General features: G+C 38.3%; 1 long non-coding RNA gene across 2 annotated transcripts in view; it reads right to left on the reverse strand.

The window, feature by feature from the left end:
* The window catches only part of LOC136019425 (uncharacterized), a 168,511-nt gene that overhangs the window by 11,841 nt on the left and 129,975 nt on the right, over positions 1 to 26,695 (reverse strand). For both annotated transcript variants that reach the window (XR_010614868.1, XR_010614869.1), the window contains exon 6: positions 19,826 to 19,994. This is a non-coding gene — a long non-coding RNA (uncharacterized LOC136019425). The remainder of the gene's footprint in view (positions 1 to 19,825; positions 19,995 to 26,695) is intronic.

Below are 26,695 nucleotides of genomic sequence, written 5' to 3' on the forward strand. Positions count from 1 at the left end.
AGTGGGTATTGTGATTACATCCAAATAGCATTAGAACAGATGATATCTTTCAAGTGATTTGATGGAGAATTTTTCTAGAGGATAACATGCAGAACTATGAGCAAAGCTTCTCTAGATTCCTCTATCCTACATGCACATTTGTATCAACACTTGCTGACATTTTGGGTATTACGTAGAAAAGAAGAAAGCAGCAGACTTCAAATGAATTAACATGCTATCTTCAAGATAAGGAAGAATAAAGGATCTTTCGTTCTTGCTCAGTACATAGAGAAATTTTCCTACTAACTTTAAATCCCTACTAGCCATATGAAGCAAGTCCATCTGTTTTTACTAAATTTGACTATGAAGTCTTTCAATGCATATCATAACTATATTGATCTTGAATGTATTCTTGCATATGCAATATTTAACTGGAGCTCTGTGGGACAATCTCTTTATGGCAACTAGTGGTTTGAGGATCTCTGAAAATAGTCCTGTTATGATAGCAAGGACAACAGAGTTCTGAGAACATCCACAGGGTTGTCTTTTTTTTTTTTTCCTGGGTTTCAATAAAGGAGTTATCAGTGAAGTAAACAGAGAAGAGACTATGAAATTGCATCTATGGCAACCATATTATATCTCCCTACTTTGTATGTCCATGGCTTTTCAATAGATGCTAGAATTCACACTCATTTTTCTTGTACATGGGTCAATTGAAACATATCTCTGAACTGTTACATTATTTCAGAATTGCTACCCACTGTGAAACTGGATCTGTGAATTCTCATCTAAAAATGAAACAGTCTTTTCAAGAAGAAAAAGGAAAAAGTATCTACTGAGCTAATTACTTCCTAGAAAGTTTCTGCTATTGTTGCTATCTGGCACCAAACTTTGTTACTTTACAGGCAATTATTTCAAGAGGAAGACACAGTGAAAAAAAAAGAATGGAACAAAGAATGAAGTTGTTCACTGAACTGCAGCAACTCATAGGTTGTGGCAGGAGAGGGAAGTTAGTGCAAGGCACTGAGGATGAGTCTACAATGTTAAGAAACCTGAAGCAAAGTAGTCTGCCATTGTGTGGTAAAAGCCTCAGCTGTTGACATGACTCTTCCTAATTATACTGTTAAACACTGAGTCTAAGTCCTTCTAAGCGATTAGGATGTGAATTTTCCTTCAACAGTAGTCCTCGGACTCTGAGTTCTCTGTGAATGTTCTCCTTTTTCCAATGTTGAAAGTTATTTACAAGACATGAAATCATGGGAAATACAGAGGACAATCTGTGCCGACAGGGCTGACCTCATGCAAATCCAAAGTATTTTTAACATACTAGAGATATGTTCACAGATCAACCACGCAGTGTGGGTACCACAGGTTCCAGTGTCTACTGGAAGGGACATAAATGCTAAAATGCATTTAATAACATATCTGGATTTTAGCCTCTGGGGTGTTTTTTGTTATTATTTGGCTTTGTTGTGGGGTTGTTTATTTTTATTTATTGATGATTTCTTGTTCTGTTTTTTTATCAGGGATTTCTCTTTTTTTTTAAGCAAAGTGAAAGAATAGTTCTGTAGAAATAACATTTTTTGAGAAGACAAGATTTCGTTGTGTGTTTTGTTTTAACTAGTATAGATTTTTTTAGTTCCACTAGTTTTTTAGTTCTACTAGTATAAATTTCTTCCAAATTCAACTTAATAAAGCATGGGGGCCTGGTGGGATTGTTCGAGGTGGTTTGGGGTTTTTTCCTCATTAGCCAGAAAAGGGCTACCAGTGCTATCTAAACTGAAACTGAGCCGTCCTGGATTCCAGGGACAAAAAGCTGTCTTTAAGATGCAGATTTACCACCACTGTTAAAGTGACCTGGAGCATTATGGCAACACACAACAGACACAGGGTGATTTTTAGTATTAAAAGTGTTAGTTCTTTTGCTTCTTTCATGAGTGTCAGGAGAGACTTCTAGCACTGGCATTTAGGACGATGAAAATAAGAATTTGACATAAGAGAAAAAAAAAAAACCCTATTCAGAAGGCGTGTTTGCAGGTTACTACAGGAATGAAAGGACGCATTCCTTTTATGCAAGAAGCCAATGGCACAAGGCTGCCAACCTGCCATGGAAACTCTTAACTTGTCATCAGTGTTTACAAGCTGTTTTCAGCGAGACACTGGTTTCTCCAACTCATTTTCTCCCAGGAATTTTCTAGAGCCCCTACCAGCGTTTTTCCCATGAGGTGAGCTCTGCGCACGCTGCCAGTTGAGCACAGCTCAACCCTCATCTGCATCTACCTTACAAAATTAGTAGAGCCCTTTTGATGTTTTCGGTTAATGAGCGTTTAAAGGAGGGGACGGGGCAGGAATCAAGACTTCACCATCTTTCACAGCCTCCCTTTTTGGATCTAGTCCATCCTTTTTGAAATACGATGCAACTCTTTTTCACTTTGGCATTTTAAAACAAATCCCGTCTCTCGGCCACTAAACCATACAGAGAATTGAATCTTCACTATTAGGAAGTCTCCTCAGACTTCTCAAAGCTTAATGAAAAATAATGACAGCTAAACCTGTTCTAATACTCACAATCCAATCCCCTGCCTCCCTTCTTCTCTCTCCTGGGCACTGTTTTAAAACAGGATCTTTATCCTGGGCTTCCTTTTACATTCCTTAATGAGCAGCAGACGAGTCTCTTAACTGCCCTCCACATGAACGGATTAAGTTTCACATGAAGAGAGATCCCCAGGTATGTGTTAGAGAAGTTGCAAGCAGTTGCAAGAGATGGGATGAGAGTGGAAACGTAATTCACCTGCTCCTGACAGCCAAAGCACCAACTCTCTGCAGCATTTATTTTGACTCCCAATGAAAAGACCCTTTTAACTTGTCGCATCTTTTATTCAGCAACTCATTTTCTGCTAAGTATTAAAAATCAGTAGGGTGTGAGGATTTGTTCCAAGGCTTGCTGAAATATTACTTACACAAAGGAGATGCAGATCATTTCTGCTGAGCAGAGCCATTGGGGATGTTTGAAATTCAAATGCAGCTTACCCCCAGCCCAGCACATTGAGGCCATCCCATTTCTTTCCCCTTCTCCTGCTCCCCCTCATTTCAGTAGAACTTATAGAATCATAGAATGGTTAGGGTTGGAAAGGACCTTAAGATCATCAGGTTCCAATCCCTCTGCCATGGGCAGGGACACCTCACACTAAACCATCCCACACAAGGCTTCATCCAACCTGGCCTTGAACACTGCCAGGGATGGAGCATCCACAACTTCCCTGGGCAACCAATTCCAGTGCCTCAACAACCTTATAGTAAAGAACTTCCTCCTTAGATCCAATCTAAACTTCCCCTGTTTAAGTTTTAACCCATTACCCCTTTTCCTATCACTACAGTCCCTGATGAAGAGTCCCTCCCCAGCATCCCTATAGGCCCCCTTCACATACTGGAAGGCTGCTATGAGGTCTCCACACAGCTTCTATTTTCCAGGCTCAACAGCCCACAACTTTCTCAGCCTGTCTTCATACGGGAGGTGCTCCAGTCCCCTGATCATCCTCGTGGCCCTCCTCTGGACTTGTTCCAGCAGTTCCATGTCCTTTTTATGTTGAGGACACCAGAACTGCACACAATGCTCCAGGTGAGGTCTCACAAAAGCAGAGTAGAGGGGCAGGATCACCTCCTTCGACCTGCTGGTCACGCTCCTTTTGATGCAGCCCAGGATACGGTTGGCTTTCTGGGCTGCGAGTGCACACTGCAGCCGGCTCATGTTCATTTTCTCATCGACCAATACCCCCCAAGCCCTTCTCTGCAGGGCCGCTCTGAATCTCTTCTCTGCCCAACTGGTAAATGTGCCTGTAAACTTGTTAAAGTTTAACATCAGTATTCAACATAGTATTTTCAGGCAGAAAGGATGAAGCCTGAAGTACACTTTCAAGATGGACCACCATCATTTTTGGTAGGTCAGTATTAGATACAGCCTCTCAAATACATGTCATGCTATATCTCCTATTTCTTACTCTTGGTATCCTCTGTCTAGGACAGCACTATTGGCAGCTGTCTAGGTACTGACCTCATGCAGTAGCAAATCATTAGCCCAGCACAGTCAGAACTTTTTCCTAAGTGTACTTATGGCATCTCCTTCTCACAAATGACAAAATTATATCACCTCTGACTCACTGTTTGCAAACTCAACTGCAAAGTTCCCCCCCCCACCCCCCCTTCTACTGTATCAGCTCTGTTTAAGGTGACCAAACACCAATATCTGCTGTGGTTCTGAACAAGAACTGTGTTCAGAGTGGCAAGATTCAAATACCGTGTTTAATAATTGGAGTATTATAAAACATGCCTGCTTAGACATCAACAGAACTTTCAGATGTGATGAGGTGCCTTTCCAAAGCAAGGTACGTTGTCGAACAAAACAAAAAGAGCAATTTGCAGACATAATGGCACAAATACAGACTGAAATGAGTATTTCACTATAGTACGTGGTGAGTAATCAAATGAAATATGACTTACGTCAGTTTATTCTATTTATCAATGTTTTTGTCATTTGTCCTCATTTCCTCCCAAGCACAATAATAATGTCAATGTTAACATTCAGATTAGAACCAACTATCCTGGTCCTATACTGGCTACTGGAAAATATATATTATGGAAAATTATTAAAAACTTCAACTCTTTCAGCTCTCTACTGAACTGAATAGAAAAATGTCTACACATGGGAGATATACAAGCGAACATTCCCACACCTGTAAAGCAAACTTCAAAAGATTTCTTACAATACAGACGTTAATGACTTGTGCCATGTTTGTATTTCAGTATAGTTTGTGTAATACAGTGCTCTATCATCCAGCTCCTCATTGACATCACATGTCTAATTCTTACATTTTAGTTCCTAAATCATAGCCAATTGGGTTAGTCAAGCAACTACTAGAGACAAACACAGACACAGACCCTAGAATAGAGAAGAACTGAACTCTGTCATACGAGTATGTATTCTCATTAGTTTAGTACGTCATTTCTCACCTCAGGAATGTGTTTCTTTCACCAGTGACAGAGTAGCCTTTAAAATTGTGGCTCCGGCATTCTCCCAGGAAGTGGAATATTTAAATACACGTGCCCATAGCCAATTTAAACTGAACCTTTCCCTTCCTGGGAATTTGTTCCAGCTGGTACCTCAGCAGATCCAACACCAGTTTTACTGGTATACCTCACAAGAGCAGAGCAAAAAGGCAGTAAGCATCGTGATTTGTTGGTTTTTTGCAAGATCTGCTGCTCTTGGGAGCTGGCAGCTGTAAGGATGTGAAAGGGAACTAAAGATTGCATCGGTATTCTAATATTGCTAGTGGAAGTACAACAAAGACACAGCAGAAACAGGAAAGCAGCAGTATGTGATGAGAGAAAGCGAAGAGGCAGCATGAAAAGACCAGGGTGATTGAAAAAGCACTTAGGCACTAGGCACAGAGAGATTTAAAATATGGAAAACAAATAAAAGATGAAAAAGAAACAGAATGATCAGAGAAAAAGCAACTTAAAATAGTAAATCCTCCAGCCCAAAACAGATTGAATTTGGCAATCATATAAAACTCACGCAAAACCACCACCAACTAACCCTGTATTCTGAAAGCAAAGCACAGCACAGCATAGTCTTCCATGGGCTACGGGACAACATTAAATATGTCCTAGCCTTTCAGTAATCCCTGGCTGTCCAGAAGTCCTAATCTAAATTTAAGCTGTCACATGGACCGATACATTATTTTACAGAAACTCTGGCTTCTGCTTGGAAGGAGTACCACCAACCCAGGGTGGCACTATCACCAAGCTAGGAAGTTTATGAGTTACACAGTTCAACTGACCTGCAACAATGCTGTCAGAACTGGAAGTCACCAACAACTTCAGGCACTGCTTACTTGTGCTGCCTTAAGTCTCTTGCCAAAGGCTGTCCAGGCAGTGAAGGTAATTCTTACATGGTAGAAGGTAGGCACCTAAGTTCTAGAGAGCAACAAGATTCCGGATGTATATATTTTGTTTGTTTCTTCTCAACTACTCTTGTGCCTCTCCACTACAAAATACTCCCTCTACTAAAAGCTCTTTTCCTGGGCATTCCATGCAGAATGGGAAAACATGGTGGGATCTTCATTGCAGGAAGCCAAGCTCCTGGAGTGCTTGTGAATCTGGGCACAGGAAGGGTCAGGAAAGTCCATGAAAGTGTCATGTGCCATAAGCTTATCTGAAATATAGATTTCAGTGAAAAAAAAACAACAAAAAAACCCAAAAAGTGTGATTCATTGCTTGTGCATGCTGATGACAGAATGACAGCGTTCCTTAATGTATCAGATTAGAAAGAATTTCAGTCTGAAGCATTCACAATAAGATAGATGAGCTTAAAAACAACCTTGAAAAATAATCACAAGTTTTATTTTTCTTGTGTTGTCTGATCGCTAAAAAGCATCTTTAAAAATTTATCTTTTATTGCTGAGATGAAGAAAACATGCCCTCAGTAATATTTGATTGCTCCTTGGTAGATAATTATTTGTTCAAACAAAATAAACCAAAGCTCCTTTCCAATCCTTTGCTGCCATCTGTTGGCAACCAGCAGACAGTGAAAAGCATCAACAAGAAACAATAAAAGCTAAAATGAAATGCTTAACTACATGAAATGCGTAATTACATGTGATTACAGTTAGATAATCGGTTCTACTGTATTTTTCCTCTTGCTGCATCCTTAGATTACAAAAAAGGTGAGATATGGGCTGAAAGTTAACATTTCTCAAATTCCCAGATCTTATAAAAAGAAATTTTCCTCAATACAGAGGAAAAAAAAAAATAGATAAAAGGAAGAGTCAAGTTTTCAAGAGACTGAAAACACAGACACCATTTTCTCTTATTCCTACTAAACCTTCATGGCGAGCCTGTGTTTTTCCAATGGGAAGAAGTGACTGCTCCTACCTGCTTTCCTACATATCTACATTTTTGTAAGCCTAGACTGTAGAACTTAAAAGCACAAAGCCCAACTAAATTTGATCTAGGAGCCTAGCTGATGAATTTATTATCATCATCATTATTACACTGAACCTAATAGAAACATAGTCTTTTTCCATCTTATTGGATCTAATCTAAATGATCAAGCACCTAAACCTTTACAGTAAATCAAGTCACATAGTTAAGAACTCTACACAGAAGTAAGACTGCAAGATGGCTTTGACGGCTAAACTCCTCACTGAGCCCAGAGAAGCAAAATGAAACAGTCAATACTAATGCTTAACCCCTGAAAACGGTCTTACTCTCTGGTGCTATTTTTGAGTTTAAGACTAATCAAAAAGAATGACCATTTTAAGTTAATCCAATTACCCCAATCACAAATCTTAAAAGTATTAGGAATCAAGGTAGATGTCTTCCAAGTGATAGCATTTCCAAATTAGACATTTTCGAAGGCACAGGTTGATGGATACATTAAGGATAAATTGAAAGAGACAAGGGATTGAGTCAATCAGTTCAATTAGAATAATCTGCTTAGTAAGTTTTTACAGTAACCACAAGTGAAAGTTGTACTGAGTTCAAGTTTTCGCACAGGCAGCAAGTCCTTTTTGTCCTCTAAAATACCATCTGTTAGATTCAGAACAAAGCAAAACCATAACCTCCACTGTCAGCAAAAAACTATATATTTAGGTTGAGGTTCTATTAACTTCAAAAGAAGGAATTCCTGTGAGAGCACAAAAAAAATAGGAAGATAATCTCCAGGTAGAAATCCCAGAAATCCCAGATGATATTAGTGCTGAAGTCCATAAATATACAAAATATCCATGATGGCAAAATAATGCTTTAGGTTTTAATTAATATTTTAAAGTAAAGATAGAAAGTAATATCCTTTTTTCTCAGCCTTTCAGGTAGAATATTTTGTTTTATGGAAGGCAGAAACGGAAGCCACTTACTACAGTGCTATGAAGCTATTTGCAGGCCAAGTTACCAATGAAATCCAATATGTCTTCTGACTTCCACAAACAACATAGCCCAGATTATTTCCTAATGCGTAGCACAAAACAGGACTAACCACAAAGACTTCACAGAATCACAGAATCCCAAGGGTTGGAAGGGACCTAAAAAGATCATCTAGTCCAACCCCCCTGCAAGAGCAGGGTAACCTACAGTACATCACACAGGAACTTGTCCAGGCGGGCCTTGAATATCTCCAGTGTAGGAGACTCCACAACCCCCCTGGGCAACCTGTTCCAGTGCTCTGTCACTCTTACAGTAAAGAAGTTCTTCCTGATGTTAACGTGGAACCTCCTATGCTCCAGTTTACACCCATTGCCCCTTGTCCTATCACTGGATATCACTGAAAAAAGCCTAGCTCCATCATCCTGACAACTACCCTTTACATATTTGTAAACATTGATGAGGTCACCCCTCAGTCTCCTCTTCTCCAAGCTAAAGAGACCCAGCTCCCTCAGCCTCTCCTCATAAGGGAGATGTTCCACTCCCTTAATCATCTTTGTGGCTCTGCGCTGGACTCCTTCAAGCAATTCCCTGTCCTTCTTGAACAGAGGGGCCCAGAACTGGACGCAATATTCCAGATGCGGCCTCACCAAGGCTGAGTAGAGGGGGAGGAGAACCTCTCTTGACCTACTAACCACTCCCTTTCTAATGCACCCTAAGATGCCATTTGCCTTCTGGGCCACAAGAGCACATTGCTGGCTCATGGTCATCCTCCTATCCACTAGGACCAAGAAGGAGGACCCGGGTAATTATAGACCGGTCAGCCTTACCTCCATCCCTGGAAAGATGATGGAACAACTTATTCTTGACTCCATCACTAGGCATATCAAGGATGAGGGGGTCATTAAGAACAGCCAACATGGTTTTATGAGGGGGAAGTCATGTATGACCAACCTTATAGCCTTCTATGAGGAAGTGACTAGGTGGAGGGATGATGGTAGAGCGGTAGATGTAGTTTTTCTTGATTTCAGTAAGGCATTTGATACTGTCTCCCACAGCATCCTCATAGATAAGCTAAGGAAGTGTGGGCTTGACGATCAAGTAGTGAGGTGGATCGAGAACTGGTTGAAAGGAAGAAGGCAGAGAGTTGTGGTCAATGGCGCAGAATCTAGCTGGAGGTCTGTGACTAGTGGAGTTCCTCAGGGGTCGGTGCTGGGACCGGTGCTGTTTAATATTTTCATCAATGACCTGGATGAGGGAACTGAGTGCACCCTCAGCAAGTTTGCTGATGACACAAAACTGGGAGGAGTGGCTGACACACCAGAGGACTGTGCTGCCATTCAGCGAGACCTGGACAGGCTGGAGAGTTGGGCGGGGAGAAACTTGATGAAATTTAACAAGGGCAAGTGTAGAGTCTTGCATCTGGGGAAGAACAACCCCATGTACCAGTACAGGTTGGGGGTTGACCTGCTGGAAAGTAGCGAAGGGGAAAGGGACCTGGGGGTCCTAGTGGATAGGAGGATGACTTCAAAAGAGTAAGAAATGATAAATACCCACGATTCTATTTTTAAATCTCCCTTTCTTAAAAAAACGGTGTGTCTAACATAAAATTTAGGCTGGTTTTACACTGAACTTAATTTGTATTTTGTCATTCTCTTATATTAATTTTTTCAGTTTGAATACTTAGAAAACAATATTCCTTTAACTGACACCAGATGGCACTGCAAAAGACCAACCATCGATGGAACTCAGACCTCAACACCTTCTGTTGCAAAACCAAGTTAAGGCGAGTGTATCACTGCATTTCCAAAGTATGGAATGTACAATATTCAGATTTAATATGTACACAGAAACTGCAAACAAAGCTGATAAAGCACAGTGGTGAGTTAAAAGCAAAGTTAAATTTGTGGGAAACTCCAAGATCAAAAGACATCTTTGTATTCTGAAGATGCCTGTATCTAATCCAAATGTTAAATTTTCCTCCAGAAAGCTAACTTGTATTCATCTTCCATTTAACATATTTATAACTAACTATTGTGTTCCAGCAATGTTTCCCAGAAATTCCTGAAGATATTTTGAAGAGTGCAAGAAAACCGCATCACTGCTTACAGTGTAGATCCGAGCTGTGAATACCTGTCAGAAGTGACACCTCCTGTTTCAGATTTGCTCTCCAATGCTCTCTTTCACTTCCAGTTTTCACTGTATTGCCTAAATTAAACTCTCAGTCATCCATCTGGATGCCAAGAAAGCAGGTAAAAGAAAGAGAATTGGATTATCACATTTGCTCACACACCGTAATTTGCCAAGTCTATGTAGACTGTTAACACAGAAACAGAACAGAATAAAGAAAGGAGACAATGAACTTTGAAACGCTTTGAGGGACAGAAAAGGTATTGATATGTGTATACTATTCACATATAGCCTTGCCTACACTAAAATACTCTAAGCATAAACCCTTACCTAAATTATTATTTCCATTATCATCACTATTATGATCAGAAGGATCTATCAAAGGCCAGTATAGCTGGTGAACTTTAACCATTAGCAAATAAACTGTAGAATGTAAACTAACAGCGCTTGAGTTAGAACCTGGAGAAAGCCGATTTGCTTTGGAGGTATTTTTACAGTCTTTGTACACGGGGCAGCAACAATAAATGTGCTTAGAGGACATAAAGGGGCATAGCCATGCAGACTCTTTAAGAATTTGACTGAAGTATTTTTTTGTCACCATTTTTTGTCTTAAAACTGTAAAACTCAGGAAATACACAAAAATACATTGTGATATTGAAATACAGTGTGGTATTGAAATACAGCAGCATTTTTCTGACAGTATTATCCATCTTTTAACTCTGATGCATCCCAAAGTTTGGCTGTTGCAGCAGGTCCAAGTGATGAGCTGAAAGACAGAGCTGACTACTACCCACTGCAAGTCCTGCAAGTTAAGGTGGTAACCTTATTTATTTCTTCAAGACTATGCTAAAGTATAACCATTATGCCTCATTGGCACAGCTAAGCCTTTACTTATGTTTTCATTAAATGTTGATATATAATCTGTCACTGGACTTTTCCTTTTATTAGTACATTTAAGTAATACGCTTTAAAGGCAGAACTGTGTTACTGTCCAACAATGAATGTCCAGTTTGTACAACAGACCTAAAATAAGAACTAAAGCAAACCAAAGAACTACTGACTATACACCAGTAATGCTTTAAAAGCATGCATCCCAAGAAACCCATCACTTCTCCTGAGTTCAGTAGCTGCTCTCTCAAAGCACCTTTCTCATATTACAATAATCACCAGAAAACTAACTTCATTACTGTTAAACAGACACCTCATTTTTTACTGAACCATTTAACTACAAAAACAATGTAACTGCAAGAAAAAGAGGACTGACTGCACAAGACGTGCTCAGCTGCAGGTTTAAAAGGTAAATTTACCCATTAGGAGGTAGAACTTGGAGAGCTATACTATTACACAAGTAATCATGGTAGCATAGGGATAAATCAGGAAAATTTTTTACTACCATGTCTTAAGGATCACTATAGACATGATTTACCATTTCAGAAATGAAAGAAGTATTCCTTCCTCAATATAAAGGGTTTTAAGAGGCTAGAAGTGTCCATGAGATATATTTACGACACTCATTCATCCAATTGCCTAAAGTACGCTTTAAACATTGGCCAAATACGATTAAAGAGATTTTATGAGCTATGTGCAAATTGGTTTAGCTGTGATCTGGATGAATGAAAACAGTTTGTAAATAGAAATATTTTGTTTAAGCTTGTGGTAAGCAGGATGGGAATAAACCCCTTAGAATGGTAGGGAAAAAAAGGAAGAGGAAAAAACAAACAAGCAAACAGATCCTAAAAAGGACTCAGGCAGTGTTCTTCTGCCTAGCCTTGAAGCATTTAATTATAATTAGGACCAGCTAACACAACAACCACAGAGAAAAGATGACAATAAAATGTGCCACTGGCCTAATGATGAAGTGTGTGAGAAAAACCATTAAACTTCATCTCAATTAGGCCCATTAATATCACACCAGTCTATGATGCCCTACAGCCTACTGGAAATAAAAAACTAAAGACTAACAGGGACAGCTTCAAAACTCTGTGATCACACAGAAATGCTCGGGAAGAAAGAATAACAAATAGATGAGTTTAACCAGCTTTAAAAAAATAGTGACACTGAAGGAAATGAAGCAGTAATCCCATCTATTAACTATTTCCTGATCGCAAGACATGCTAGGCCTGATGCTTGCCTCCTATGAACCAGTCTTTCTTTTCTTAATGAAAGATTTAGGCAGACTGATAGTCAGACACACGCCCTTACACCGAGACAGAAAAATATAAAGCAGCATTACAACATTATTTGTACTTCTCATTTAAATGGAAAATAATGAGAAAAAATAAAGAAGAAAATCTAGCCCTTTCTATCCTCCATTACATCAATATACTAACAATATAACTCAAATATGAGGCCACTGACATCTCTGGAACCTTCTCATATTGCCACGTTCACAGCTACCAAAGAATTTGAGTCACACTGCATGATTTTAGTTGATGGTTTGACTGAGGTAACCTAATTTTGCCCTCAGATATTCTGTGAAAGATAGCAAGCTATACTTTATAGCATATAAAACTACCTACCCTTATTGTCTAGAGTAATTCAAACACAGTCTATTAGACATTTCTCCACATCTTTTTGTAGCCCCAGAAACAATGAGGAAAATGCACAACAGATGACTAGTCACAACATAAAATATTGCAATTATATTTCTGATACATAATGAATTATGCTAAGCGGAGCAGAATAAGCGACCAACATTAATCCCGTAACACTGCAGGCAGGATATTTAGTAGTACCACTGTAACAGCTGCTTAACATGATGGGAAATACCGTATTGCTACCCAACTCAACTCCACTGAACTTAAAAGATTCCATGAATTTCTGGGCTTCAGCAGTCTCACAGAACATTTAGGCGAAAGTTGCTTAACATCGTGTCTTTGTGACTAGCACAAAAGTATGGAAGAGTTCCACTGACCTGGATTCCCTAAAAAAGCTGGAAGTACTATACCCACACTGTGACAAACCTCCGACCCAGGAAAACATTTCATTGTTTTCAAGAATCAATTCCACGGCAAACAAGGTCCTCCTTTGAATGTGCAGTGTTTATAGAACATTAAACAAATCACACTGTCATCAGACATTTAACTACGGGTGTTTGACTGCTTCATGCCTCGTAACAAGACATTAAATAAAACAAAAGCATTCCTGGTGCTTACTTGACAGCAACTGTTGTGAATTTTTGTAAGAAGTACACACCAGCTGTAAATCTATTTGGAGATCTCATTTCTGTTGGTATATCATCAAGCAAGGTGCGTGTGGCAGAGGGTAATCAGAAGGCCTTGTAACAAGTCAACTAACCAGTCTGTTAGCATCGTCAGTCTCCAATAATATGGGAGGCAAAAAGTCTCCTTTTCTAAAATCTGCTCTGGCAGCCTTTTCCCCTGTCAGCAAAGCTACTTGTGAATGCTTCTCACCTGGCAATGTACTTGTGAAACCAATCTGTTGAACTGGAAAACCAGTCTGGTTTATTAGTCAAGGAGTAGGAGAGGCTGGAGTTCACACGCAGTGAAAAAAGTCAGAACCACACACTGGGCTTAAAACACTTATTTTCAGAAGCACAGACAGAAATAAGCTAATTTCTGACATGCTGCCCTATGCAGTGCAGCTGATGTACAGTGGAAATATAAGAAGTGCAGTCCTATTAACTGCCAGATCATTTCACTTTAGAAACAGTGGAGTTCAGAAATACAGAAACAAACCAGAACGGCTCAAGTGGCATTTAGCCCACTCCCAACAAATTTCAAAGACTGCTAGGAAATGAGGATTGATGTCCTTAATTTGATTTGCTTAACATCTATAGCAGAACAGGTAAAAACCTCAGAAGCTGATATAATGATATAGTAAGATACGATGGCGCAAAAAAGGCTTCAGTTAATCCCAATTGTGTGACAAATAAGTAGTCACGTGGTGCTGCAGAGCAAATGCCCCTTTCATAAAGAGAAAGGCACTTATTTCTTGAAAATTAGTTCCACAGTGACAGCAAATGACTCTGAACAGCAAAAACACGCTTCTGATTTCTCAAGCACAAATCAGTTAATGAGAAACGGAGCAATGTGGCTATTACACAGCTCACCTCCCTGTTTCTTTACAGAAGCTTGAAAAATGTGAAATACTTGTCTGGAAACTCTTCTTCCTTATTATTTCACATAAACACCAGTCAAAGTATGTTCTGCAAAGTCAAGTTCAGCAGCACTAGTGCCAGTAAGAAAAGTCATTTAGTAGAACCGATAATAATCAAATGCAGTGAGTTTACTGCAGAGGAAGATATTCTGCCATGTGTGCAGGATCTACTGGTACCACTAACAACCTCCAGAACTTTCTCATTCTCTCTAAAGGAAAAAAACAAATGGTCCTGCAATGTTTTCATACACCAAATTACATGTAATTTATGTACATAATGCATAAACATAACCGTTTATGTACTCACAGTTCAAGTCTTCTATTAAATATTAGAAGCAACAACTGCAGAAGGGTTAAGAATATTTTGAGAAGCAGAACTCATAATTCTTGTGGACGTTTGAAAAAAGGGCTGTCCTGAACTCACTGCTACTGCCACATAACTAATGACTCCACACAACAGGCTACAGAGCCTACACAAAACATGGTAAGAATCAGTTTTCAACTTGCAATGACCAACACTCTGAATGTGACCTTGCCTTTTTGAGAGGTCTGGGAGTAAGCAGTAAATGGAGTCTTACTGCTCTTACAAATTCATGGCACCTTCACTTGAGTCTGTTACACAGAACTTGAAGAGCTGTCATTTAGGCTGTTATGCTGATATATCCTTCTCCCTTTTAGCTAAGAGACTGGAATCTTATTTTACTCAGTTAATGCTTTCTTCAGGGTGGCATGTCTGTCTGAAAGCAAACAGGTGAATCCTTTGGAGTTATGAGGAGGCAGATAACAGATCACAAGAAGAGACGTCATTGACAAGCTCAGGACTAAGAAGGACAGATACCAATTATATACGGGTTTTTAAATCATAGGTTGTACTGTGCTAGAGGATAGATTCTGAGTCTAGTTCTTTTATTTTAAAATATGCAAAGACTGGAAAGTAAATAGAGGGGGCAGACATTGATTGCCAGATAGCACATTACTGGATTTTGAGATTACCAGGATGTGCCTGTAGTGACTAATGGGAAACTGCAAGCAGAAAGAAGGCAGGAGAATGACAATGTACAAACAATAGGATTAAAGTGCTCTGTGCATTTAGGACTATAAAATATTTGAATAATCCTTCCCAAGTTGTAATCGAGAAAGAAGTAATTATATTTGTTACTGAACCGGAGTATCTGGAAAAACTATCACTTTCAAAAATGCTATTAAACTTAATGAACACACAGGTTTCGGGGGGGGGGGGGGGGGAGGGTATGTATTTCTTTCTAATTATCTCAAAATACAATTCTCCTAAAAAAAAAAAAAATGTTGATTTTATTTTGTGTTGACTGCAAGTATAAGGCTAAATTTTCTATACTCACTGCTGAAATCAGTCATTTACACTAGATGAATGCTTGCAGACACTACTGTATACTAACACTGATTAAGATACTCTCTCAGTTTGCACAAATGACCATAAGACAAATCAAGCACAAAAACAAGGAAAAAAAAGTTCTGTAACTGCAACTTTATAATTTTAAAGTGTACTCAAAAACGTTCCATTTCCAATTTTCCTATCTCTGAAACAAAAGAGCAATCAAGCCTACTGTTACATGCCAATAATTTCAGAGTCAGGAAAAGAGCAAAAGGAGAAAACAATGATTAAGATGATTTTGTTGAGGAAAGAGATGACAGCCAACGGAATGGATCACACCAGTAAGTCAGATAAGACAGCAGGAAACGTGAATGGGAAGATAACAGTCAAAACTGAAAAGGAAAACATTAAAAATAAGAAGATTTATTTCATTACGGAAAAATTAGTGTAACCTTTTATCTCAGCTGAGCAGAGATTTCACAAAACAGAAATATTAGACCATTTTTTAAATAATTTTCCTAGATTTTGCAGTGATTATAGCATATGCGCCTAAACACTTCGGAGTATGGTCTAGTTACAACTGAAATAGGAAGAAAATCTCTTGTAAATATTCTGCAGTCTGATACTTCTTTTGTTTCTCAAGGATAGAGCTAAACATTTTCTCTAAGCAGAATGGGGGGAAGCAGCTGCTGGCGCAGCGGCACTCTGGATCAACACAGGACCTTCCTCTGAACTCAAGTGACTACGTTCCTATTGTAGGATCTGCTTTAAGGCTCTGTAAAGCAGCTCAAGCTCAACAACAACAAAATTCACACAGGAGCTTACCTGATGATCATTTTAGACCACTTGTCATAAATACCGCTCAGCTAAAACTTTTCGCCTACCAGTGTGCTGTGTGAAACAGAAATCTGAAGAAACCATGTTCCTAGAAACTCCTTCTCACAAAGTCTATGCTATCTATTTAAAATATACCAAACCAGCATCTGTTTTTCTTTAAGGATGATTTTGATGGTCCCTTTGAAAAGAGACAAAGCTTACTTCACTGTTAGGCAAACACTGAAAAATGACTAACTTATAACCAAGTTCCATAAATCATGCAAAACAAGTGCAAATAACAAAAACTACATCCACAGCCATACTTGTCTCATTTTAAGCCAAGCAGCTCTAAAGACTTTTATCCAAACAAATCAGAACCACAGAATTTGACTATACTAGTTTACACAGCAAAATAAATTACCATTGCTCAACCACGTTGAAAGTCTAGTTGTAATAAAAAAGTAGCTAATTAACCCATTTATCACAAATCCTAAACAGGCCAATGGTTTTTGTAATTATCAAGACAATTCCATTTTTGCTTTAGTGTGCTGCCTTGTTTGCCTAACTCAATTGGAGATCATCAGAATTACTTACAATACACTGTCTAGCAAAGCATGAAAAAAATTAGGCTGCTACGACAAATTAATTGAACTTAGTAAAGTTTTTGCATTACTTTTGGTTATTGCCAGTCCTTTGGGGTTAATGATGTAGTCCTTTTGGCTAGGAGGAATAATTAATATTTTTTTAGAAAGAAAATATAATTTTCAGTGTGTTAAGATAAACTAACAACCTTCCCTGTTGGGTAAATAATAGATTATTCTTCAAAACCAACACTTCAACCATAAATTTATTTCACTAGTAAAACCTTTTGCCAAATTACTGTGATGTGTATATATACAAACAGCTTATAAGCAATATCAAATATTATTAAGGATGATTGCAGAATTACTCAACAAATATGTGCTAATTAAAATTAATATTCATCAATGAATGCCTATTGCCTTTTTTAATAGAGAGCAATCTGACCATCATCCTGTGAATATTGCTCTATAGTTTCACGGCACACTATTGCAGTTGATCAGCCACAGTCAAAAATAGCTGATAAGTTAATTGCTTTAATAACAATGTCAATGCAATTAACATTCAGATATTCAAATGAAGTCATGCCATATTCAGCCAAATGAATTAATGCTTAGAAATTGTAATGAAATCGCTTATCTCCTTTCTACTTCTTACCATAAAGAAAATAATATGTTTACTGCTTTGAAAGCCTTTTAATTGTTCACTGATATCAGAAAACCACCCTATGTCAACACCTCAAAGTATGCATTTCCACCTGAAGATCTCATAGTCTAATTTTAGAGTTCTAAACAGTAAGAGTTAAGCATGATCCCATTTGGGAGGCAACATGTATTAATTCAGAACTCTTATGAACATCTTCATATCTCATCTAAATTACTTCTTCAAGAAGGGGTATCTTCAATAACGGCTTCTTCCACCAGTGTCCAACAGGAATTGCTGGTGGAGTGACACAATCATGTCATCTGAGGAGTCTGGCAGTCACCAAATATATACTTTAGCCAGGAACTACTTTTATAGCCTTTTATCTCTTTTCTCCCTAGGTTTTATGGTGACAAAACGTCACCAGCCAATTCAATCTCAAAAAATCCTGCGTAGTAGGAAAAATTCACTCTGCTAACCCAGGACACATTCTCAATTTGTTTTTACTCACCGCTTTGCTGTGTTGAAACTGGACTGGAAACCACTAACAGGATCCACTTCAGTAACAGACCACAGCCAACAAACAAAGTTAAAATCAAAATCTTGTTTCTCCCTTAAGACTACATTTTCACGGGAGGCAAGAACACAATCTTGTTCTGGTCAGTCATCCCAGACTACCCAGAATAAAAATACCACAGCTTGACAGCAGGAAGAAGGGTGTTAAGACTATACTTTTACAACTGTGATTATAATGCCAGATGCAGCAACCACTGGAATACAGTAATTTTATTCTTTCTAAAGAAAATATTTTCTACGATGGCCGTTTCTGAGCAACATTATGTGACCTACCCTCTGAACATACTCATTCAGCTTGGTATTCCCTGAAAGATGGTGTTATTGATACAAGGACTGTACCAGAAAGTCCCATTGAAATGAAGAGCAGAACTAGGGCCTGATTTTCTGTTCATACATAAGCTTGGGGAGCTTGAGTTATTGTGACTTTATTTTGGTCCTAAATATTGAAACCAAGTGGCTGCTAAACAACATGGTAAATGCTCTTCTTCTGTCATTCAGATCAATCCCATTCCTTTTCAAGAATTCTTATTGGCTCAGTTTAGTGAAATAATACAAATGATGACTGATGTCAGAAACAAAGTACAGTGATGCAAATAATTACCAGTCCAGACAAAAGTAAGTATTTGATCTAACTTGACTAAATACTATGCAACTTCCAATCTTATGTTACAACCACCTCTGCATTAACCTCTTCGGTCAGGTTATCCATCCAGCGCCAACACATGCTGCACAGGTGTGGAGATGTGTCATGAATGAACATGACCAGCCAACAGATATGAGTGAGAAAAGACGTTACCTTTTTCTTACATTCATGCACGCCTTTCCATCTGCATATAAGGATAAATACCAGCCTAGAAGCAGCGTTGTGAATTATTTGAAAGCTATCCCAAGAACTACCACTTATTTTTTTTAGATACTCTAAGGTAAAGCCACAACATCAACATTTTTATGAAATTAAACCTACAGATTTTAAGTCCTTTATGTTATGCACTATAAAGATAGGAAAAAGGAAATTGCTCTCCCCAAATACGGAATGAGGACAAACACTATCTGAAGTAGATATAAACAGATGGCCTTTTCACCAAAAACTATCATGGATCTCACACAACCTCAGGAGGACAGAGAGCTATGACAAATTCATGAATACTTTTAAAACTATAGATTTAAAAAAGTTGGATCTTTCCTTAGAACATATCTCTCTGCTGCTGCTCACTGTGAAGAACTTTTGAAGGGTTATTTTCCCTTATGCATCAAAATTAATAAATAAGAAATACTGTATTTAAAATATTCTCAGATAAAAGTTAATAGCATACAGTTCACTTCTTTGTTAGCAAACCTTGAAAGCCTATCACCTTGCTTAAGAGAACAGAGTCCTCAAAACCAGGAACTTCTGTGTTAATTTTCAACTAATCCTGCAATGTTTTTTGTGTAGCATGAAATCACTGGCAAGCACACTGCAGAATGCATTCATCCTGCTTATGAGAACTGACAGGTATGTGATTCAGATAGGAAATTAACATTTTGCTGGTGGGGGGTAGAGGGTGTGACTGTAACACCTCAAAATGTAAAAATACTCCAGAAGAATGATTTACATCTATTCACAGAGCCAGCCCTGGATGCAGACAAATAACAGTAACGCATCTCTCAATTTCCTTTTATTATTGTGACGATGGATGATTATATTCTACATTATTTCAATTAGTAACTTATTCTTACCTCAACTTATCCAATGGCAGGGCCAGGGACGGAGAGCGAGCGCTGCATGGTACTCAGTTGCTGGCTGGGGTTAAACCACAACAGTCAAGCAAACCGTAAATCGGTTATTTTTCAGATTCACACTGAGATGTAGCGTTTCTGGCTCCAATCCACAATTTCCTGGCACCTCCTGGAAGTCAAATGAGTGAAAGAACTTTGATGAAATAAGAAAAAGCAGAACTTAGTTATTCTTCCTGGAGAAAACCTGAACACTTACGGTTTCTATCTCCAACTCAGTTTGCAACTTAAAATGTAACTTCATTATAACTTCATAGCAGAAATATCCTGTTGAGATCACCTAACTACTGCTTTATTGGTAGTCTATTAAAAGTTATAGTTTATTGCTTGAAATACTGATTCTTATTTACAAGATTTTTCTCCTTCAGTAAATCCAGTCTAGGATAAGCGTGTTATCAGCTGCTGTTATCTTCAGTAAAAATATTCTACAGTTTACCACCAACTACTCAGAAACACTGTATTGTGTGCTATACCTTACCACTGAAATAACCCCAAATGATGCATCACAGCATGATTCATCAAGGATGGAGAAATAAACAGACCAACTTTAAGGGAATCGGTTTTTAGAAAACTTGTTTCAAAGAATGAAAGAGAAGTGAAATGTGCCAAGAAAGGCTGCTTTTAAAACCAAATACTTATTCATTTAAATGAAGGAAGAACAATTTCTAGGAAAAAATTGTTTCTCAATTATCTTACCCATACAGTTTAACTACAAAAGAAGACTTGATATTGTTATTTTTCAAACACTTGACAAATGATTCCACACTTGTCATGGCAGAAAGTATCATAGCAATTATATGAAATAGTTTTCCTGTGAAGAACCATTTCACAAGTAAAACACTGAACTACTTTGCTACTGGTTTAGTATTATAGCTTCTCAAATTCTTCCTCAATCAGTCCTAACAGCTTAGCTTGATTAAACTTTGCGCTATCTGTAGAAAGCTCGCATTGCTATTATGTCAATGTATTTTGCCAGAGCCCTGGTCAGACAGAATGACTTGAAAGAATCTCCAGTATCTGACTGCTGTCCAGCTGCCTCAGCAGTTTCCTTCCATTAACCCTCCTTCACACACCTAACTCAAAATGTAAATGTCATGACAAAGGACAGAATCTGCTTGCTTCCCCATCCTCTCCCCATAAGGAGGAGTGAAGTGAAGGAGGATTCTATTTGCTGTAATTCCAGACATCTGAAAATTAAGCTTGCCCTTGAAAAACATGCAGGTTACTAAACTCAGGTAATGCTCAAGGTATACTGACATCTGTTCTACAATATTTTTCACCTATATTTCACTGTTCTCGCAGTGAAAAAGCTCTAGGTGATTTGCAACAATCAAGACATGAAACAGTCCCATTTCAGATTTTTATTTACATTGTGAAAAGTTAAAGAAAATTAAAATATCTTCAAGAAGCTTGAAATCCCAATTTATACAGACTAAGGCTAGTTCCTCTTTTCTAAAGTTTCTCATGCATATACTACTCTACATCAGAAACTGCAAGCAAAAAGGTAGCAATTATCTCTTCAACACTGTAACAGGCACATGAAAGAAGGGTGATTCATGACCTAAGTGACACCCTGCACAGAAGAGCTCACATGTCACTGCTTGTATAGTTGAGGTTTTGAGGAATGGGAGGAGAGCCGGTCACACAGAAGGGAAAAAATAATTTGCCCCTTCCTGCCTCCCCCCTTTTATTTTTAATGGAAATCAAGTTCTTTCACAGCAGCTGGGCTGATAGAGTTTCTGCTGCTGTTGGATGTGGCTGCTGTGTTGATAAGGCACACATAACTCTCAACCCATTGTCATGTTGCTGGCAGCACAGCTTCCAAAAGGCAATGCTAACAAAGGAGCTCCTGCCACATTAACTCTGTAATGAATATATCCCATGTTACTCTCTACTGCAGCAGGGCAAGATTAAATGCCTACAATAAAAATTTTAAATGTGGACTTCCACAGTTATGATTGAGATGATGCTACTTACATTTTGACCAGCAGACCATGACCAGACACCTTTACAGCTTCCACTGTAACCCATTACAGTACCAAAACATCTAAAGGCATAATATTGGTTCTTAATGTTGGAAATCAATCTGCTTATTCATACCACATTCAATGCTTTTCTTTAAGCACCATCTGTCAGTTCTTGGATTAGGGAGGAAACTGCCTTGCTTGGTATACTTGAAGGGCCTGCATCTACAGACAATAGCAGAAGAGCCTAACCATAAAGACTATGGTACTCAGAACAACTACAATCAATCTTATTTTTTTAAATATGATAATACAAATCTAACTCTAGAGCTTCTGAGTATTTGAGATAAATAAACCTGACAATTTCAATGAGCACACTTTAACAAATAAACCGTGAGTACAAATTATTTAGGGTGTCAGTTTGCAAGATACTCATTAAAATTCTTGCAAAGTTTTAAGAAAAGTCTCTGTGCAAGTGAGTTATTGTCTTGTACAATGCATAATGAGATATAATTTAAATAATTTGCTCCTTCCATTACAATGATGTGTATCAATGAGACATGTTACAGATACAAGCAAAAGTTTAAGTTCTCAGTCAATAATGTGCTCTTATTTTATTGCCTTTCATTAGATATAAACAGTCACCTGAGTTATTATAACGTAAGAAATTGCTGAGGCTTAAACCCAAAGCAACTTCAATTATCCCTTTATTTCAGGCATTTGAAGTGCTTAGTTATTCTTTCAGATTCTATTAAGACGTTATTGCTGCTTTATTGCCAGTAAAACAGTATGCTTTCAAGTCTTTATAATAAGATGCCAAAGGAACATCTGTACGTGGAACAAGCAGTTTGGTGTTTCCCCAAGAGATCTGTCAGTTATGCCGAGTTCAACAAAAATCATGCATCTGTATATAGAAACACTTGTGCCAGAACATGCACTACACTGTGCTGTATTCGTATTTCATATTCATAAATATTCATTTGGGAAATTTCCATGCAAATGCCATTAACAGTGGTCTGTCTTCTGTAAATAAGCTTTTAAAGTACAAATCACATTGAGGGTTATTACAGCTTCTAAAAGCAAAGACATCTCAAGGATTCTTTACTTCTTAAAGGAAAACCCACATTTAAATGCCCACATTTATTGGTTAAAACCTTGCTACTAGGTGCACCTGCTTAGAGCTTTGATGGAGTCCCATCACACAACCACTTCCCTAATGCACTTCCTTTCTGCCAGCCCAATACCTGCTTCTCTGAAGTGCTTCAGGACATTGGTAAGAAATATTACATCTGACCAGTGCATACATCCTCAAATGATTTATGCAGTACTTTGGGAGTTTCTGTTCTGTAGACCCCCAAGGACTGAGAATGAAATTCATTCTTTATGAAATTAAGACAGACAGATGACAGAGATATCTTATTAAGAACTGCAGAGATTTCAAGTCTCTTCTGCATATTCAGGGATATGAGGCGTGACACATACCAGAGCTCCATAAGGTATACACAGAAATATTAAAGAGAGAAGTATAGCTGTTTTTACATTGATGCTTATTTTTATGGTATTTTTAAGTTGGCCTTTTAAGAAAGATCATTTTCAACATGGATTATGTGCTTCCTCGTTTATACTCAAACATTCATTCCAACTTAACAAATCTTCTTCCCAAAAAGAAGAGGTTTTGGCTTTTGTTATTATTTCCACAAAGTGGTTCATGCCCTGCCGCAACAGAACGACTGTTTTATTACCTCGCATTTCTAACCAACATTGCTGCTTTATTGCTCCATGTGTGAAATCAGTACCATGATGAATGAACCAAGTGTGGTTCTGTACTCCCAGTACCTTTTTACCTTTCCTCTCCTTTCCCTTCATTTTTTCCTGTGTTTCCCCTGCCCTTTTTTACCACTGTGCCACAGACTTACAATAACAACGTTTCAATGGGAAAGAAATACCGAGGTTTTATATTCTTGCCTTCTCTGACATTCCAATTATTTTGCTCTCAGAAAGTTGAGCACGTATGAACTAAAAATGCAACCAAAAAATCCACATTACCTTCTTTTAAGAGGAATCTTTATCCTGTGAGGGTTTTTGTAAACCCCTGCATGCTGTGACCATGTGCTCCCCCCACCCCTTTCTGCCTAAGCAACAGCCAGTGGCAGTTGTAATGGCTGCATCTGGCTTAAGTTGGACTCTAAGGAGACAGGAGACACAATAGCCAAGGACCATAAACCTTGCCCAGCTGCCGAGTGCCAGGTGAGCATGCACCAGCTCCCATAAGGTTGGTATGCAAATATGACTGTAATTCAGTCATCTTACTCCAGAAATAATGGCCAGCCCAGGGCCTGCTGAGCATTCCTGCATGGCAGCAGCCTGCATGCCAGCTTCTTGCCTTGAGCGGGGATGTCTCTCAAGCTTACTTCTCCAGGTCAAGAGATTCCTTATTGCATCAGATACTCAGTAAGTGAATCAGGAATAAGAGGACTGAAATACAAGCTAAGTTATATGAAGGACTGACTGCACACTTGTAACCCTTTAGACATAAACTGTTGACCAGGTCTGGGACTAAATCTGGATCCAGCTGCACCTTAACACCCCTCTGAGGAGGAGTTCAGAACACAACGAGGTCCTTTCTTAACCTTATGACTGAATGGGAGAGTCTCCCTGAAAGCTTTGTCTGATCTTGTTCTCTATGCAGTAAATCATGTGTACCTTGTCACTGAATCCTGTTAAACCACCATCACATTTACCACTGAACTTTGATAACTGTCTTGTATCAATCAAATATATTGTTGTTTCTCTCTTGCAAGTGAAGTGCATGACTCCAACCATGACACACATCTGTGAAACAGAGACTTCCTAAAAGAATTTCCCGCAGGTTACAGACAGAGAAGCTTGTTGATGCCCTAACACTATAAATTTGATGAATGTCACCATTTGCTTTCTATGTACTCAAAGAAGCTCTAACAAACTAACCTTGGGGAAAAAAAAAGTCAGGAAAAAGTGTAAAGAAATAGTATGTCAACACTGGAAAGGTACAGAAGAATCACAGCGTAGTACCACAGTCCTGCCTTTCAAATGAACCTAGGCAAGTTTAATGGAAAAATGCTTCCAACACACTTGAATAAAATTACTATTTATGCTGTCTCAGAGATTTGTAGAAGTTTACTTGTGTTCATTAAACAGAAGAATTTAAGAAGATAACATGACAGAGAAATACATCTTGATGGTTACAATGGAATGAGCCTTCCCTGCTTTCTAGTGAGAAAGCTATCACATTGCCTCAATAGAAATTAATAAAATTTTAACACTTTGGGGATCTCCTATTTTAAAAAGTCTGAGAGTTCCCTAAAAAAAGTGTGTCCTGGAAACAGCAACAAAAACCCCAAACACCCCCCAAAATAATACAAATATGTGTATTTAAATATAAAACAGAGATCCAGATTTAAAATGTAAGGAGAACAAATTTATCAGTTAACCACTTCTTGTTTGAATACATATAATGTTGACATTAGCTAGAAATCCAGAGCAGTCACCACATTACACTAGGTGATGAACTGAAGAATCCAAAAGTCATGGCATATACCCAGCTGTTTGCTTCAGCTGAGAATAAACAAGCTCTCTTCAGACAATACAGCAGTCACATGGGGGTTATCTAAGCAATATTTTGGTTTTACCATACATTGGCTTTTTCTCATACATGCAGAAGCAATGAGATCCAAAAATGTGAGGTGATAAATCAGTATACTGGTTTTGCATATTCCATTCACTTCTAGGCTGCTTTGCTGTTGCTGTTGTTTTTATCTAAATAACTAAATACCAGACCTGTTGTGATATAATAAATACTTGTTAATTCCAAATATTTGCCAAAAATCAAGAATGTGAATCACAGAAGCGTCGCTTACTATACAGTCACTGTTCCTATAATAAGTGAATGTCTATTGAGTGATTCTCACATTGACTATAATTGGGAAATCAAAGTACTGTGGGTCTTTTTAGTATGGGTCTAATTACTTATTTGCCTTTAAGACAGCATAATAATTCACTGTCAGCTTACCTAAAAGTGCCTCCGTAACAAAAGAATTTGCTGTAACAGCCACCAAGCTTCACGAGTTATGAACATCTGTCCACATACGTGCAAAAAAAAGAGTGACGCAAGATTACCACAGCATGCTCTGCCAGAAGAAAAAATGAAACCTTAACAGGTTAAGAGAACAGCACAACAGGCTGCTGTGTTTCAGCAGTAATCATTCTGGCTAGGATTACTTTTGAATATTTCAAAATGCTTGACTGGCTATGGCAGTTCTGTCTGCCTCCTACTTCTCACTTGAATCCTTAAAGATACATGCATCTATAACCAGGATTTTCAAAAAACAGCTAAGAAACGGCACTAAATGGGAGACCTTCAAAGGAACCTTATTTTTGGAGGAGATGCCAATAAATTTCTAACATCCAAAATACATATATATTAAAGCCAATAGTAAAGCACAATATATTTTTCCATAACCAACTTAAGTTCTCCAAAATTTTCATTATGTATCATAGCAGCAATGCACAAGAGAACCTCAGTAGTCCAAGTGGTTTCTTTAAAAATCCCTTATTTCTAAGTAAAATTTACAGTGCTATATTTATATGAATGCTTTCCTATTTATTAGGTTAACTAAAACATTAAACTGGATCACACAATGGCCTCAAGTGAACTGGACCCTGACTTTACCATCAGTTTGCACACTCCTTCAGGCACTTCACAGTGACCTCTTGAGCCCCACATTTTAGTCTTCCATGTCCCAGATGAATGCTCCGATTACCAAACCAGCATCTATTCAATGACAGGTCTGTAGAAACTGTTACATGATGT

The sequence above is a fragment of the Lathamus discolor genome, chromosome 9, assembly GCF_037157495.1.
Source record: "Lathamus discolor isolate bLatDis1 chromosome 9, bLatDis1.hap1, whole genome shotgun sequence".
NCBI classification, from domain to species: domain Eukaryota; kingdom Metazoa; phylum Chordata; class Aves; order Psittaciformes; family Psittacidae; genus Lathamus; species Lathamus discolor.